The 15,972-nt window shown below is 35.8% G+C and overlaps 2 protein-coding genes across 2 annotated transcripts in view; both read right to left on the bottom strand.

Moving 5' to 3' along the window:
* The window catches only part of LOC108579108 (neuronal calcium sensor 2), a 208,082-nt gene extending 193,009 nt beyond the window's left edge, over positions 1-15,073 (bottom strand). The window contains exon 1 of the mRNA XM_017942552.1: positions 15,038-15,073. The gene's annotated coding sequence lies outside the window, so the exon portion shown is untranslated. The remainder of the gene's footprint in view (positions 1-15,037) is intronic.
* Positions 1-15,654, bottom strand: part of LOC108579107 (neurocalcin homolog) — a 231,638-nt gene extending 215,984 nt beyond the window's left edge. Inside the window, exon 1 of the mRNA XM_017942551.1 lies at positions 15,595-15,654. The gene's annotated coding sequence lies outside the window, so the exon portion shown is untranslated. The remainder of the gene's footprint in view (positions 1-15,594) is intronic.
* Positions 15,655-15,972: the final 318 nt, after the last annotated feature.

The following is a 15,972-nucleotide window of genomic DNA, read 5'->3' as shown; positions in this document are numbered from 1 at the left end:
GCCACAGCTACAATCTGAGAAGCGTTCCAGGTGTTACGTTTGTGTATTGAAAACGACAATAATTGGCAATAATTTGCATTACGCATTTTATACGAAATTTTACAATTCTACGTATTATATGTATGTAACGAACAACGATAAATATTATACATTTATTTATTTGACTGTTAATCAACGGGTTTAAGAACCCTTTAGTATACAGGCGTTGAAATTCACGAAGAGCAGTAGAATAATGTACAGTACAAAATAAAGAAGAAAATCAAAGAAGAGAATAAGAAAAATAAATGAAATAAAATAAAATAGAATAAAATGAGAGAACAGAAAAATAACAGAATAACACGCAACACAAAGAGCAAATTAAGGATTATTTACAGCGGTTAGAACAGAGTGCTTAAATGATAGATAAGAAATCCCGAAAAAATGAAGATTATTGCAAAATTTGTTCGCGTTGGTGCATAAACGATTTAAGGAGTTAAATTTCCCATAAAGAGTCCGGTGAGTCTTTGTGTAGAGAGTATGGTATGTATTCTTGGGTGAGAGGTGGGGACGTGGAATTGTAAAACAAAATCATTTGCATACTTATTATCTCGCTTTTCATATCTCATGTAACAATACTGTTTATCCAATACGTAACCGAAACTTTCGATATGTTAACGTGGGTCACGTTTGACCCAGTCATCGGCTACCGCAGTCCGTACTCGGAGGGTTGAGTTACACATCAAGTAAACAAATTTGAAAAACTAATAGAAAATGGAGAAAAATTAGAACATGTCTGCAGAAAGAAAGTATTTTTAACGACAGTTTATACGAACTCTACCGGAAGTGAAAAATTCATGGTTCTAGCCCATTCTTGACACCTTAAACTTTCAATCGGGACAACAATGAAAATCAGGTCTACGTGGCCAGGGCACAGTGAGAAATAGTGCCAAGATGGTTGATCCATAGATTTGGTGGAGAGGATTGTGTAACTAGTAATCACACGATATACCGTCACTTGGCTCGTTACCATCTTTTCATTCCTTGCACTTTTAGAAAGCGCGAGCTGCAGGGGAGCGGTTTTTGAAAAGCTTTCGTGTTAATTGCAATCGTTCTCGGCTACGGCTGTTCCTATTATCAAATTGTATCTTGAAAGTAACGCGGAATTTTCACCATTTTTCCACCGGTTTATTTCTATTTAATTTCCCTCCAAAGCACGCGCGCCCCGCTGTAAATTCAAATCCGCAAATCACATTTATTTTTGAACAAAAGAGAGGGAAAACTGAAATTTTTATTTATCCGAAAAAATTTTAATTAAAACGCGTTTCTGTGTTAACGAATCCGGTGATAAAGGGTTATTTATATGAAAGAGAAAAAAATAATTTCGACGTAAAAAAAAAAAACTGGGATACGTGGGTATCGGGTAAACAGCAACGTGGGAGATAAATTACTGTTTTATCAGCGAAACCTGTATAAAAATTTTAGAATTACTTGGGAATTTTTAACAATTTATTCCAATCATTTTGAAAATGGAAACAAATCTACCGAGTATACGAAAGCGATTTCCGATACTGAGCGATACAAGCGTGATATATTTCGCGCAGATATTAAAATAGATCTGTATCTCATAAATCTACATCTTTGGTTCACAAAATTAGCATATAAAGAGGTCGAAATTAAATATTCTCCCTTCTTGAAAGCAACCAGAGCACATGCTTCCTCTTTTAGATACAGATCTAAACACACTACAGACAGTGCAATCGCAATAAATTCTTATTTATAGATTAATAACTGTTCCGATACAACTGTAACACTAAATAAAAATGCTACATTTACAAAAATCTACCAAAAATAGAATCCCTTGTATCAGAGTACCTAACCTAACCATTTATATATCCTGCGAATCATTTTTCGTTGATACCTTTCCTTTACGACGTACCATTTCATCTGTTTAATAGTTTCAAGGACTACTCGTTTTATCGTGTACCACTCTGAATAATACCGAATCGATGTTTACGAGACAAACGTGTAGCAAGCGTAGTTAATAAAAAGTATCTATCAGCTTCACTCTTCGTTTCTTTTTATTTTCTTGCTCAGGTGATAATCTCTCGCGTAGATAAATTTGGTTAGGAAAGAATTACAGGATGATTTCAATACACCTACGCAACAATATTCGATCTAGAGAGTTCTATATGAGTCACACGCAAAACTCTTCATTATTTAAAGTGTCCAGTTTCTCTCGATTTCGTTTGCGTGGCGGACTCATCGCCAGCTATCTAGATTTCTACAATAACAACTCGACGAATCACCGGAAAGTTCACTACCGAGAAACGACTAATTAATTTTTGTCGAGGAAAAAAAAAAAATAACAAACGATATGCAATTGCAAAGATTCGAGACGCGATACGAAGTTACAAGAAAACAGGTTACATACTGCGAGTGGCAGTTCAAGAAAATCGAATACAGTATCGAGTTGAAGGTTTTAAAAGACACAATCGATTTAAGATATTATTTGATTAACACGCTGGCACAAATTCTGTAAAACAAAGGTTCTCGTATAAATTAAGTTTACCTAGTTTCGTAATTTATAGTCGCCGTTTCCAATTTTGAAATACTTCAAATGCTAAAACTGTCTGTGCGTATTGTAGGGAATTACTTGGCCAAATTCTGCGCGATGGTATCAAATAGGGAAACATTCCAAATCTTTCCTGGGTGGTCAGTGATCAACTACACTGTTCGAACCACAACAGAACGTGCATATACAGGGTGTCCCAATATTTTCCGATCAAACTTTGTCAAACTTTGTCAGTATGTTCTATGGGTGTAAGCAAGAAAAAGATGTCTGATAAACGTAGGTCGTTTGAAGCTTCGTTAAAAAGTTACGATAAAAATAAGAAATACGAAAGTGATAGTAACAAACTTGCGGTTTCTATGATACAAGACAGGAATGACACTGACAAAAGACCATTTAATACTTTCAACGACCTCAGATCGTAAACACAGCTTGCGTAAACCAACTAGATGTACATATCGCTGATCTATTCCTATTTTGTGTCATAACCTCACATCCGTTACCTTCCTGTTTAATATTATTGTTAAAACTTTCTAATAAAGCTTCAAACGACCTATGTTTATATAACATTTTCTTCTTGCCTATGCCCACAGAGCATGCTAGCAAAGTTTGATCGGAAAAAACTGGGACACCCGGTATATACAGGATGAATCAGATAACTTGTCCAGGCCGAATAACTTCTAAAGTATGTGTTTTACGAAAAAGTGTTTTATATAGGAAAATGTGTGGTATCAAAGGTAACATATGATGCTGCAACGTTTTTTTTAAATAAGATATTTATTTACAAGATATCGAGATGACCTTGAATTTTTTAAATGGAACGCGTACCTTTTTGTGTCAAAATTTAAGAGAGCAGTGAAAATTCTATAAGAAAGTATTAATCTTTATTTGTCCTAATAGGTACTAAGATATTTGCAGAAACGTTGTTCATGGCCTCACTACTTACCTGAGTTACAGTAGGTGCTCAAAGTGATGACCGTTCGCTTCCATACTCCTGTGCAATCTGTTAATCAAGGACAGAAATTGTCCACTTTTTTACCATTCTATAATTTGATTTTAATGTTCCTCTCTAATAATCCTGTAATTCAAGAAAATTCAAATAATTTATGTTTTATACAAATGTTAAGGTGATTTTACTTCTTTGTATTTTATAATTTTTTCATAGGAAATTTACTGCTCCTTTGAATTTTGACACAAAAAGGTACGGATTGCATTTAAAAAATTCAAGGTCACCTCGATATCTCGTAAACAAATAGGTTATTTAAAAACAAAAATGTGTAATCTCTGTATAAAACACTTATTTCAAAAATTACTTGAGGTAGACAAGTTGTGTGACTCAACCTGTATGTAGCAAATCAATATATTCCTTTGTACTTTAAAAATTGTTAGAAATTATTTACATTTCCGAAAGGTATCGACATCATTTCTATGTTTTGTTCGAATAAGCCTGCTTACGAAAGGTGTTGTTGACCAGCCATAAGACCCTGGATATCTCATCTTTCCACCTACATTACCACGCAAAGTGACATTTAATAGCTTATAATGACGTTACTTTCCAAAGAACCAAAGGCAAGAGGGATTTAAATGTTGCAGAAGAAACATCGAACAATTGCTACCTTCGGATGCAACAGTGAGGAAATAATGTCCGTACAATTTATAATTTCGAAGACAAAAATTTATTACAAAATGAACAACACTCGTTAACAACATCTTTATAATTATCGAGCTTGGAAATTACGTTTATTCTCAAAATCTCTTCTCGAACTGACTGATAAATTTTCGTCACAAATGTTACAAAGCATCTGTTACACGTGCAGTTAATTCAATAATAATGTTAATAATAACTTCAGAGTAATCAGAAGTAATATATAATTCATGGTCAGTATAAAATTATCGAACCTTTCTAAGAGCAAAACACGTACTCGTTTAAATTCTATAAATTTCATCGAGTAAACATTCTTCCATTTCGTTCAATTATTAAACAAAATGAAATTTATTCAACAGCACACTGTTTCAAAGCTTCGAAGTAAAAAATTCAAATGTCCAACGTCGAGAAATCTGTTTGACACAAATAACTGTAACGTCAAAAATGACTAATCCCCATAAATCCTTATACCTGAAAGAGGACTTTACAAGTTCTACATTCATTCCATACATTTCTGAACTACAGATCATACTGCTCTCTCCAATTAAAGCGTTTCGTCAGCTTAACGTGGATTTAAAAATTTAACACTGCACATTTCTTGATAAACTGGAAAATTTTCAAGTAGCAATTCGTTAAAACGAGTATCATTCAAATGTTATTCAAAAATATTGTACACCTCATTTACACGGTATTAAATAATTCCATACACTACTTTGTTACTTTAAAAGGCACCAGCATCTATTGAGTTTCATTGCTGATATCAGATCTTTTCAAAATTATCACCACTATCTTATTAACGTATCAACACTTCGTTTAGTGTTCTAATTTATCTATTCAAATTTAATTTATCTAAGCAAATCTAATTTATCGTATTATTTTGTTATTGCACCGTTTGATTGTTTCTCGAGCGATCTCTCGAACAACAGCTAAAGAACATCCTCCGAAATGAATTGAACGAGGCTCGGAATGAATTCCATGAACAGATATCGACATTTTATCTGCCACCGCAACGATGTAGAACTATAGCAACGCAATACGACGGTGTAGCGTTTTTCAACAATAACAGCGATAAAAATTCGTGTGACCGTTTACGAAAAGAAGGTTCCGCCAATTGTGCCTATCAAATGATAAGCTAATTTCCCTGTAACGTCTTGTACGCGAGATAGATAGTTCGATAATCGCAGACCCGTTCAATCAGCCAACTGAAACGAGAAATCAGTGGTACTATTAGGTCAACCTGAAAGTTCCCGCAGCTCCGAGTCGTTCGTTTTGAAAACGCGTAACACCGTTGAAATTTAAAATAATTTCCATACTGTTCGATACACTTCTGTCGATAAATCAGAAGAGCGTTAATTCCGCGTACATAAAAATCGGAATGTCTAAGAGAAAGAAGGACGCAAATGAATCTCGCCGATCCAAAATTAGGTTGCACCTGAAAAAATTATGTTACACAGTTTGATGGTCTACTTCGGAGTTAATTCACTGCAGTTTCCTGAGACAGAGTACAGTAGTGCACGCATAAGCGTCCGCAGTCGGTCCCGGACGCTTAAGTGGGGAGGTGACTTCTGCGGATTTAATACGTTCTGTGCCGCGTGGGTCGCATACGCTCCACTCTGGAGTTTCCGTTTAGGCCATTTGATATTTCGGCCTTTTCCTTCCGCTGACTTAAACTGTGCAACTACCGCGATAATTTGTTGAAACAAACATTTTTCCTTTGCTCTATAGAGTATCTTGAACGTTACCTTTTTCACGATAACAATGATTTTTGCAATCTTGTAAATATCGGAAGGCACCTACGGTGAAAAGCAAAACTGTTAGTCTCGACAACGTGGGGCGTATTGAAATACTGCCTGTACGATACTGATGAACGTTACCTTTTTCACGATAACAATGATTTTTGCAATCTTGTAAATATCGGAAGGCACCTAGGGTGAAAAGCAAAACTGTTAGTCTCGACAACGTGGGGCGTATTGAAATACTGCCTGTACGATACTGGTTTACAGCTCGAACTCAGTTAGTATCGTTGCGCTCCCGATGTGTTAATCCCGGAAGGGCGAAATTCTAGTAGTTGGTGTGGTGATGGTGAATAATAGGTTCTCTCCGTCAGAATATTTTTGAACTCTCTCTTTATTTGTGGTGGTGCGTGGGTATATATTAGGTCGGTGTATGTTCTGATTGGTTGGACGTTGAAGGTGGTGGAAAAGAAGGTCTCGAAAAATGCGGAGGTGTGATTGGATATTAGGAAACTAGTGGAAGGAGAACGTGAGGGTGAAGGTGGTGGGCAAAAGTTGAAATAATTTGAGGAAAACCCGGAAAGGGGAAAGGGATAGGAAACATGACCAGGGTGCGACTTGAACTATTTTATGATAGAGAAGGAATTTGTTAGAGGCTAGGAAGACGGCTGGAAAGGACTGTTTATTAATTTATGATGTGTGACTGGTCGGTGGGCTGCAATTAAACAAAAAAATCCTACGTCAGCCGATGGGTAATTTAGTTTTATCTAATATTCTATCAGGAAAATTTGGTTAGATGAACCTGCTATCCAGCGATACACCTTGCGAAACATCCTGTCTTGCTCTCGATTTCAACATTTCCTTAGAAAAAAAAAAAAATTGAAAAAATTCCTGTATATTGTTTATATATACCTCTACCATGAACGAAAAATGGTTTTCAAAGAAGAGTCATTGTTAGTTCGAAGTAAATTCTCATAGAAGCGGTACTTTTTGGACAAGCCAAAGTATTAGTAACCTAACCGCCTAACCTGTTAACTCTGAGTTCACCTCTCAAACAAAAATTGAATCTCTCCAATTTATAACGAAAAATGAATACAAATTATAACTAGTTACTTCGTTTTGCACCTTGCAAATGTGGCCATGGTGTATTTTATATTTAACAGAGACCAAATTGTACAATTAAAACTAAACAATCCTTCGATAAATAAATGATTGCGTTGCAGCGACGTAAATTAAGACGCGCAGCCTAACTCCGGGCCGTACGTAATTTATGAATTGATATTTCAAATTTCTTCCAGAGGTATTAAACCTTCGTCGCCTCCTGTTCAATGGTAATTGTCGTATTAGTACAAATGGATCTACAGTTGTCGAGGATTAAGGCGCAGACGATTTTTCTAAATGTACTGCAATGGAAGAAACAATTCCGAGTTGACATCGAACGTCCTTGAACAAGGCCCGAGCTTCTTATCTCCTTGAAACTGCTGTTTTGGCGTTTAGAGTACGTGTACTTTGACGCCTGGCCGATTTTACGACGCCTCGCTATATCGTTTCCACTGACTATACAGTATCAAGGATCACAGGCACCCTTCGCTAAGAAAAAGGCGCACGCTATGGACACTGGGGGAGAATGGAAGCGACGCCATTAGCATTACTGATTTGTCAAGAGAATTAAATTGAATAACCACATCACGTGACAAAAATTCAATGTTTATGTAAACTTATAGATTGTACAAAGAGATCACAAATACCGAGTAACTAATTTGAATCAAACTTTCTGTACTGAAGGTAAAGTGAAAAGAAAAGCGTTTTTACTACTGTGTGCTACCTCTATCAAGATATTTACTGTTACATTTTCGATAAACTTAAAGCTGCGTCTACGCGATATAACAAAACGGTGTTGCAAAACAAATTGTTTTATAACCTTGTCTTACAACTTGTTACAAGATTATACTTTTTGGTATTGCAGTAACAAGTTTGTATTTTTCCCTTTTTCCAATTCTCCCTGAAACGATCCAATCAACGTTCAAAATTCTTTTTTTTATTTCCGTTGAATCCATCTTTATATTGTCACATGTGTAACAAACGCCTTTTATAACCTTGTCTTACAACTTGTTACAAGATTATACTTTTTGGTATTGCAGTAACAAGTTTGTATTTTTCCCTTTTTCCAATTCTCCCTGAAACAATCCAATCAACGTTCAAAATTCTTTTTTTTATTTCCGTTGAATCCATCTTTATATTGTCACATGCGTAACAAACGCCGGTTGTTCGGCCGTACCGACGAGCCGAACAATAACATCGCTATTTTCAATAGACAGCACCTTCTAAAAAGCGAGGTCTTAGCCGGCATGGGCAAATTACTTTATTACACCAAAAATTCGACCACTCTCACACCTGGACACTGTTAGATCTATCAGTCAGTCAGATATAACAAAAATTAATCTAACGCCTTACTAGGAAGTATATATTACTTTTGTATACGTTCGGAGAAATAGGGTTTAGCCTTACCACCTCTGTTTAGTAGAGATCTAAATGTTTATGATACGTGACAAAAGGCCCTTCGGTCCGAAGCGGGGTCGTAGGTGATATACAGTGCCTCAGTCGGTATACAGTGCTCTTACCATCAAGTAGAAAAGCGAACCTACCTTGTGTCTAATAAAAAGTTTATAGTTTAAAATAAGGATTATTAATTATTTAACAATGCTGTTAGAAAAGTCCAAAAAGCGAAGGCTTGAGTGGGCCATGTACAGTCTTCTGCTGCGTTTCCACCTCCTAGGGATAGTTCTGCCTCGAGGCTAAGAAAGGCCATATTGTCAAGGAGGTCCTCTTGACTAGGTTTTTCAGGAAAGATAGAATTGTATCAGCACTCGTACAGTATAGTTCGAAATACAAGCATTCACTCTGTTTAACCGCCCACGTTTATATCTTATTCCACCGCTCACCACCGTTATCCTGACTGATTTTCTCTTACAATGCATAACTCCCATAATCCAATAGACACCACATGCCCTAAGCAATAAAACAGACCTTCGACATCGTCAATTTTCAGACAAGCAATATAACAAATGTAAGAACAAATTGCCCACTTTCACACCACCAGCAGACACACCCCAAACACACCACACACCTCCACCACCTACGACAGTTTTCACACCACCAATCACAAAACACACGTAGTTTATGAAATAGCGAACGCCACACGACACGACGCACAATTTTCCTATCGGTAAGCCTAGACATGTCGCGCTCTGCACAACGTTCGTTCACAAATATATAGTTTTAACAGCAAACTGTTGTACGTTAATAATCTATCTTCCGAGCACTACCCGAGTCCCCTATCCCGAGTAGATTCCTTAAATGGTTTGACTCAAAAAGAGAGACAATTATCGGTTTCGCAACAAACATATCGCGATTCGTAACAATATCAACGCATTCTTAATTCTCTCTTTGAAGTTCGTGAACTTAGGGTCCAATAAGACACGATTTTTCAATAAGACAAGTTTCCTCCTTCCGTCCATTCCATTCTCTAATTGTGAAAAACGATAATTAAACAATAAACGAATGTTTTCCGGTCGAAGATAAGTAACAGTTAGGCTAAGACGACGAACCGCTTGCACACGGTAGATGACAAATGTTTTATAACTATCTTTGATCTTTACCGACACTTCGTAGATAACATATAAATTGCTATATAACACGAAAAATGTTATTTAACATAGTGTTGCGTAACAGTTTTCTTTTCTCTTTTTCTAACGAATTTTACAACCGCTATAAAACTGTTAGTACAGCGTACACAGTGTCGAAAATCGAAACTGTGAGAAAAATTTCTCTCGAAAAGTATCAATGGCATTATTTCATATTTTACTATATAATTGTGTACTGTGAATTTTCAACGACGAAAGGGAACGAAATTTCTAAATATTGCGAACAGCAAAAGGAGCACGTGACCTACGATAAATATCGATATCAATGGGGTAGTTATTAGGTGATCCCATAAGTTCGTGCCGAAAGTGAAAAATATTTGAATGAAAATCCAAGGAAATATTTTTATCAAATTTAAAGATTTACTGGAAATACCGATCTAAGTTATAAAACTTGTGTTAGAAAAGTCCAAAAAGCGAAGGCTTGAGTGGGCCATGTGCAGTCTTCTGCTGCGTTTCCCCCTCCTAGGGATAGTTTTGCCTCTAGGCTAAGAAAGGCCATATTGTCAAGGGGGTCCTCTTGACTAGGTTTTTCAGGAAGGACAGAATTGTATCAGCACTCGTGCAGTATAGTTCGAAATACAAGGATTCACCCTGTTTAACCGCCCACGTTTATATTTTATTCCACCGCTCATCACCGTTATCCTGACTGGTTTTACCTTACACTTGGCACAAGCCTTCACCCTGTTTAACCGCCCACGTTTATATTTTATTCCACCGCTCACCACCGTTATCCTGACTGGTTTTACCTTAAACTTGGCACAAGCTTACGGGACGATTTATTACATACGTGGCCCTTTAACAGAACAATTGTAGACGAAGTTCATATTTCGAAATTCGTACAGTTCAATTCCTCCCAACTTGGAGTGATTTCCTTCAGAAGAATACTATTTCTATTAAGGACAATTGTAATTTGTCGTTACTGAAAAACACTTTGTGATTTTTCAATGAAATTCTTTTAACGAAAACGAACAGAGTTATCAAAAGGCTGATAACTCTGAGTGCAGTGCGGAGGGGTGTCGAAAGTGGAAACACAATTATCGTCATCAGCTGTGAAGATACTATTAGAGTACGCTGTGTCTATTTGCCCTCCCATTAATTCAAGATCTGCCGAAATGGGTAGCGCGAACTTGTACGAAATTAGCAAAATGCTGGTTTGCCAACTTAACAGATTTGGAAAGTTGTCACGAATGCATTTCTATAACATATCAATTCATCGGTAATTACACGTTTTCAGGTACACGACAACCGAAACTACCTTTCACTTCTTTAAAGCTGTGTAACATTTTCGAAAATAAATAAATAGCGAAATGTCAGAAATATTATAATAGTGACGAAATATGATTATTGCTAAACAGAATGTTACTACAAACAAAAGAGGATTTCGAAAATTCCACATGTGCCCAAATTTCGGATCATACTAGAAACCAAATCTGCACTCATTACCTATGAAAAAAGTCTCGGTGCAGATCGTTAGAATTTAATCAGCGTTATAAAATTTTAACAGAGAAATTAGTACAAAAGAAATAATACTTACGTTATTTCATATAGAAACGTAACATTTACTATTGGTGCAAAGAAAAATGATTTACATTCGTTTGTTAATAATTAAACAAATAAATGTAAACACAAACAGACACTCTCCATTATGGGTAAAAAATATCTCGAGTGACGTCTTATCTGCTTGCTTCTAAACAAGAAGCTAACTTGTATTTGTTTATAGACACTTTGCTCAATTCTACGACAATTTACAGAAATTTTGTACATTATTCATTTTCCTTAGTTTAATTCTTAACAAACGAATGTAAATCATTTCTCCTGACACTAAAAGCAAAGCACCTGTGTTTATAAATAAAATCACTATCTTCTCTGTTGAAATTGTACAACGTTAAACAAATTCCAATCAGGTGTACGAAGACTTTTTTGACCGAGTGTATGTCACCACCGCTAAACTGCAATTGTTCTATTAAAAAACTGTTAACCCTTTGAGTACTGGACAGTCTGAAGGTAAACGATTACTATGAATAACGTACGATCATTACTATAAATACAATACTTATTCGTGCATTAAATATTGTACGAGACACAATGGAGATCGTGTCACGTAAAACTGAGACACTCGTTTGAAATTGACATTCTGTTAAATTAGATAGTGTAGATCAGATATTTCGTAAGTTTCAAACACATTTGCAATGTACAGTAACGACACCTTGTCGATTTTAGTTACATCTAAGCGCTCGTAGGATTGAAAGGGTTAGTACGGTTTGCCCAAAATTTCAACATTCAATGCTTTTCGTAAATAATTTGCATCGATAAAAACACTTAGGTGTCGATTCACCGGAATAGGCCCAGTCGAAGCTGATTAAAATGAGCATTAAAGCAAATTTGAAAATATACAAGGTGTCTCGGTTATGATAACGTAAATATCTGCTGTATTTTTAACGATATCAGAAATGTTTCAAATTCGGTTCGAACGATTTCACCAAAAAAGTACTGTAAATGGAAAATTTTTTTCAATGGTCATTTTCTTTTTCGAATTTTTTTAAGGTCGCCGATATTTCTTTGCCTGCAAGCGTACGCATTTTTCTGTTACACGCTAACTTATGACCTTGAGCTAACCTTGAACGTTAAAAGAATAACGAAATACGAGACGCAGGTTAGGGTGGTGTACGAAGTCAATTTTTACGTTACAAATGCCCAAAGTGATGCCCGTCAGTGGCGATACGCTTTCTGAAAGGAGTAATCACGGATTACAATGATAACAATAGCAGCTTTAATCCTGAAACGCTAACAGAAGGATTACAATGCCTCGAGATATTCTTTTTTCGCATATACCTTTGTTTATATACTTTCACTTTAAACGTATCGGTAGATTCAATAAATGTTTACTTATTAAACGAGCAATTAGTGGAATTTTAATGTCAATAAGGTTAGTAAAAAAATGTTAGTATTAACTTTACAAAAAATTGACCGTTATACGGAATTTTCGGAAGTTACAGGAAAAATATGATTGGTTTCCATGATAAGAATCGTACAAATTCTCTTCTATTTTGTAAACATTATTAATGTTCATTAGATATTCAGCCCAAATTAAATTAAATTTAAAAAAGAATCTGTGACTTGATTTTGGCTCAAATTCACCCAATTTTTATGCAGGGATTAATGTTAGTATTCTGTGGTTAATTAGGCGAATCACCATGTCGTCTGAGGTGGAAAGCTGGCTGTCGGTAAATACTGAATGTGAATTACGTTTATGAAAATACTACAGATATTACTTTAGAACAAGTTGATAACAATTCACGAGTCCTCGTTTTAAACAATATATCGCCACTGACAGGCATCATTTTAAGCATTTATAACGTAAACAGTAAGTTCACATACCATCCTAACACTGTTTTGGAATTTGATCATTTTCTGCGGTGTTCAAGGTCATCTCAAGGTCGCGACTAAAGCTCGCCTGAACGCACCTTAACGTCTGCTACAAGATGCAGTAGAATAAAATATACACTTTCCTGCGAAAAAAATACCGTTTACCTTGAAAAAAAAATAACTGGTAGATACAAATTTTCTTTCCGCGGTACTTTTCTATGGAAATCATTCAAATTGCGCTTTAAACATTTCTAATATCATTGAAAGTAAAAGCAATTGTTTAGGTGTTCGGTGTTAGTTGAGACACCCTGTATGTATGTTACTAGCAAGATAAGAAAATCTAGTTATTTTGCTATTGCACCCCTCGAAGCTTTGGTACGTAATCCTAGAGAGACAGATAATAGCAGAATTCTGTAATTATTCAATGTAATATAAAAAATGTATAGTCGAACATGTCAAGGCCTAAAAAGCATAAAATGAATGCTGGTAAGGTGAGTATAGATCGCATTTCAGGCAACAAATGTAAAATCAACCTCTTATATCCGTACACATTATGCGCATCGCGAGAAAGTACATCGGTAGGATATTTGTAATTTAATTCCGAATCCTCTGAATTAATTTTTGAAAGTTTCAATTCTAACGTTTTTTTCTTTCTTTCTGCTGCTTTTATAATGTTACCGTGAAGTTATTTCAGTCGACAGAGGGCAATAAAAAATAATTCTTTTCACAACTTCCACACGAGTGCGATTAATTGTGATTTATTTCATATAATTAATCCAGAGAAATGATCAATATTCAGTTGAAATTATGAAACTGTTTATATAACTTAGGTATATTTACGATTGACATACGCGATTAACATACATGTACAAATTTTTTCCAAATCAATATGATTTGTCTAATTAATTGTTATAAAATTATTACGTAAACGACGGTGTTAAAACGGAGAACGTGAGAACGTGTGTATGTACGTATTTGGCGAGAAGTAATGCCTTAGCAGGTACCGTAAATTCAAAACGTTTAAATCGCGCTTTTTTTAAGCGTAACTGCTACACAGCGGCAGGCCAACGCTTAAACGCGCGGCAATTGTTCCAATGCGGAGAAATTATTTATCAGGTAGAGCACATGAGCCGTGCCGTTACACTTTTAGAGTTATAAGCACGACAACGATACCACAGAGACACAAAATTGTACGGATTAAAATTAGATCAAGTGTATATATTCCAGAAAAACTGCAGACGAATATTGGAAACTGAACAAATTTTCATTTATCGCTTGAAATCAATACCGACGAACATAAATGAACGATTTTTGGAATAAACTTTTGTACCAACAGCTGAAAATGCAATAGATTCTTTGCAACTGAATTATTATCAATTTGATAAAATATGAAAATGAATGAAAAATGAATTGTATAGAAAAATTATAGATGCCTAATTCCTCCTCTGCATGTAACACCTACACTTTTTCTGTATGAATCAATTTGCTAATGTATATACGTGTCTCGTTACTATGTATGTTCCCAGAATAATAATGAATCTGCTTGTTAAATTTACACAAACAAATAACGTTCTTGCTTCTCTTTATTATTACCAATATAACACAGGGGAATATCGTGTGCGTGTGAAATTAAATAATTTCATCGAATGGCAATGTTACAGAAGGAAAAGTCAGAACGATGTGGACTGATTAAAAATAAATGAATCACGTCCTTTCAACGTTCGAATATCTCGAATATCGCGAACAACCGGAAGCGATTATTGGTGTATATCAAAATAAAAATAGAACGACATATCGCAATCAATGAACAATATACATAATTGCTTAATTTTTAATGCGATTAATTAAGAATGACAGTTGCCTTTAAATACAATAAGTGAAAACTTGCGCGACACATATTCAAAATATACCAGAACCCTTAAATGACATCCCAAAGGATAAGGCAGCGAGAGAAACACCTGTCATGAAAGTTTCTGGGATCGAACGATGTTAAGAGAATCAAGGATAGAAAAGTTATAAATTAAAAGATATATCAACTTACCAGACGCCGCTCCCAAGTGGATTGTTCAGTACGTAGCTGGCCAAGGCACCATGCCGTTCATTCAGCATGGCGAGATGTGTCAAAAACGCACACGACGAGTCTTCTTTCTTGACGTTTAAACACGCGCGATACTCAAACAATGTTCGTTTGAAAAGAAAAGATAAGCGACAATTCTAAACATTTCACAGACATACACGTTCACGCATCGGCAACCGCATCCACACACCTGACACGTACACGCACACGTATTGTCTCGCTAGGAAAAACGTACACACATCAGACATACAATCACAAACATACATAGTGTTACATGTACATCGGTAGACTCAATGAAACGGGTACTGGATTCCCATTCAACGCGATATGCGTTTGATTCAAGGATGAAAAAACGAGGTAACCTATGCCTGCATTGGAATGATACTGCGGCCGAACTATATTTTAACGGCCCAACCGTATGAGAAAAATGATATTCACGAAAGCCCGGTTTCCTGACACAAACTGATCGATTAAATTAAAAAAGTGAATACACGAATAAAATGTCGTTTCACCTTACTAACCTATGCGTTGTATGTCGACCGGTTGTCGCGATTACTCAACGAGTTCAAAACATTTCCGCGACACTGACTCGTGCAGATATCACGACGGCGGCCATATTGGAATCTCATTCTGCAAGCCACCGATGAGCTACTTATAAAAGAGAGACGATCTTACGAGATTTCGCTCAACGCAAAAAATTTGGCCTTCGATACTAGCGACCTCTTACGAAGTGTTACAGTAGTTCATAACTACGCAAATATTATTTCTTAATCGACAAACACGAAATATGTTAATTATGGAAAACGCAGTGATTAATAATTAATTTAACTTCGATTAAAATTATTATGATTAAATAAACAAAGAAAATGGTATTAAATACCTTTGCAATGTATGATTTA

The sequence above is a fragment of the Habropoda laboriosa genome, unplaced genomic scaffold (assembly GCF_001263275.1).
Source record: "Habropoda laboriosa isolate 0110345459 unplaced genomic scaffold, ASM126327v1 scaffold42, whole genome shotgun sequence".
Taxonomy (NCBI): domain Eukaryota; kingdom Metazoa; phylum Arthropoda; class Insecta; order Hymenoptera; family Apidae; genus Habropoda; species Habropoda laboriosa.
Note: the sequence above shows the minus strand (reverse complement) of the source record. Positions and strands in the feature narration are given on the sequence as shown.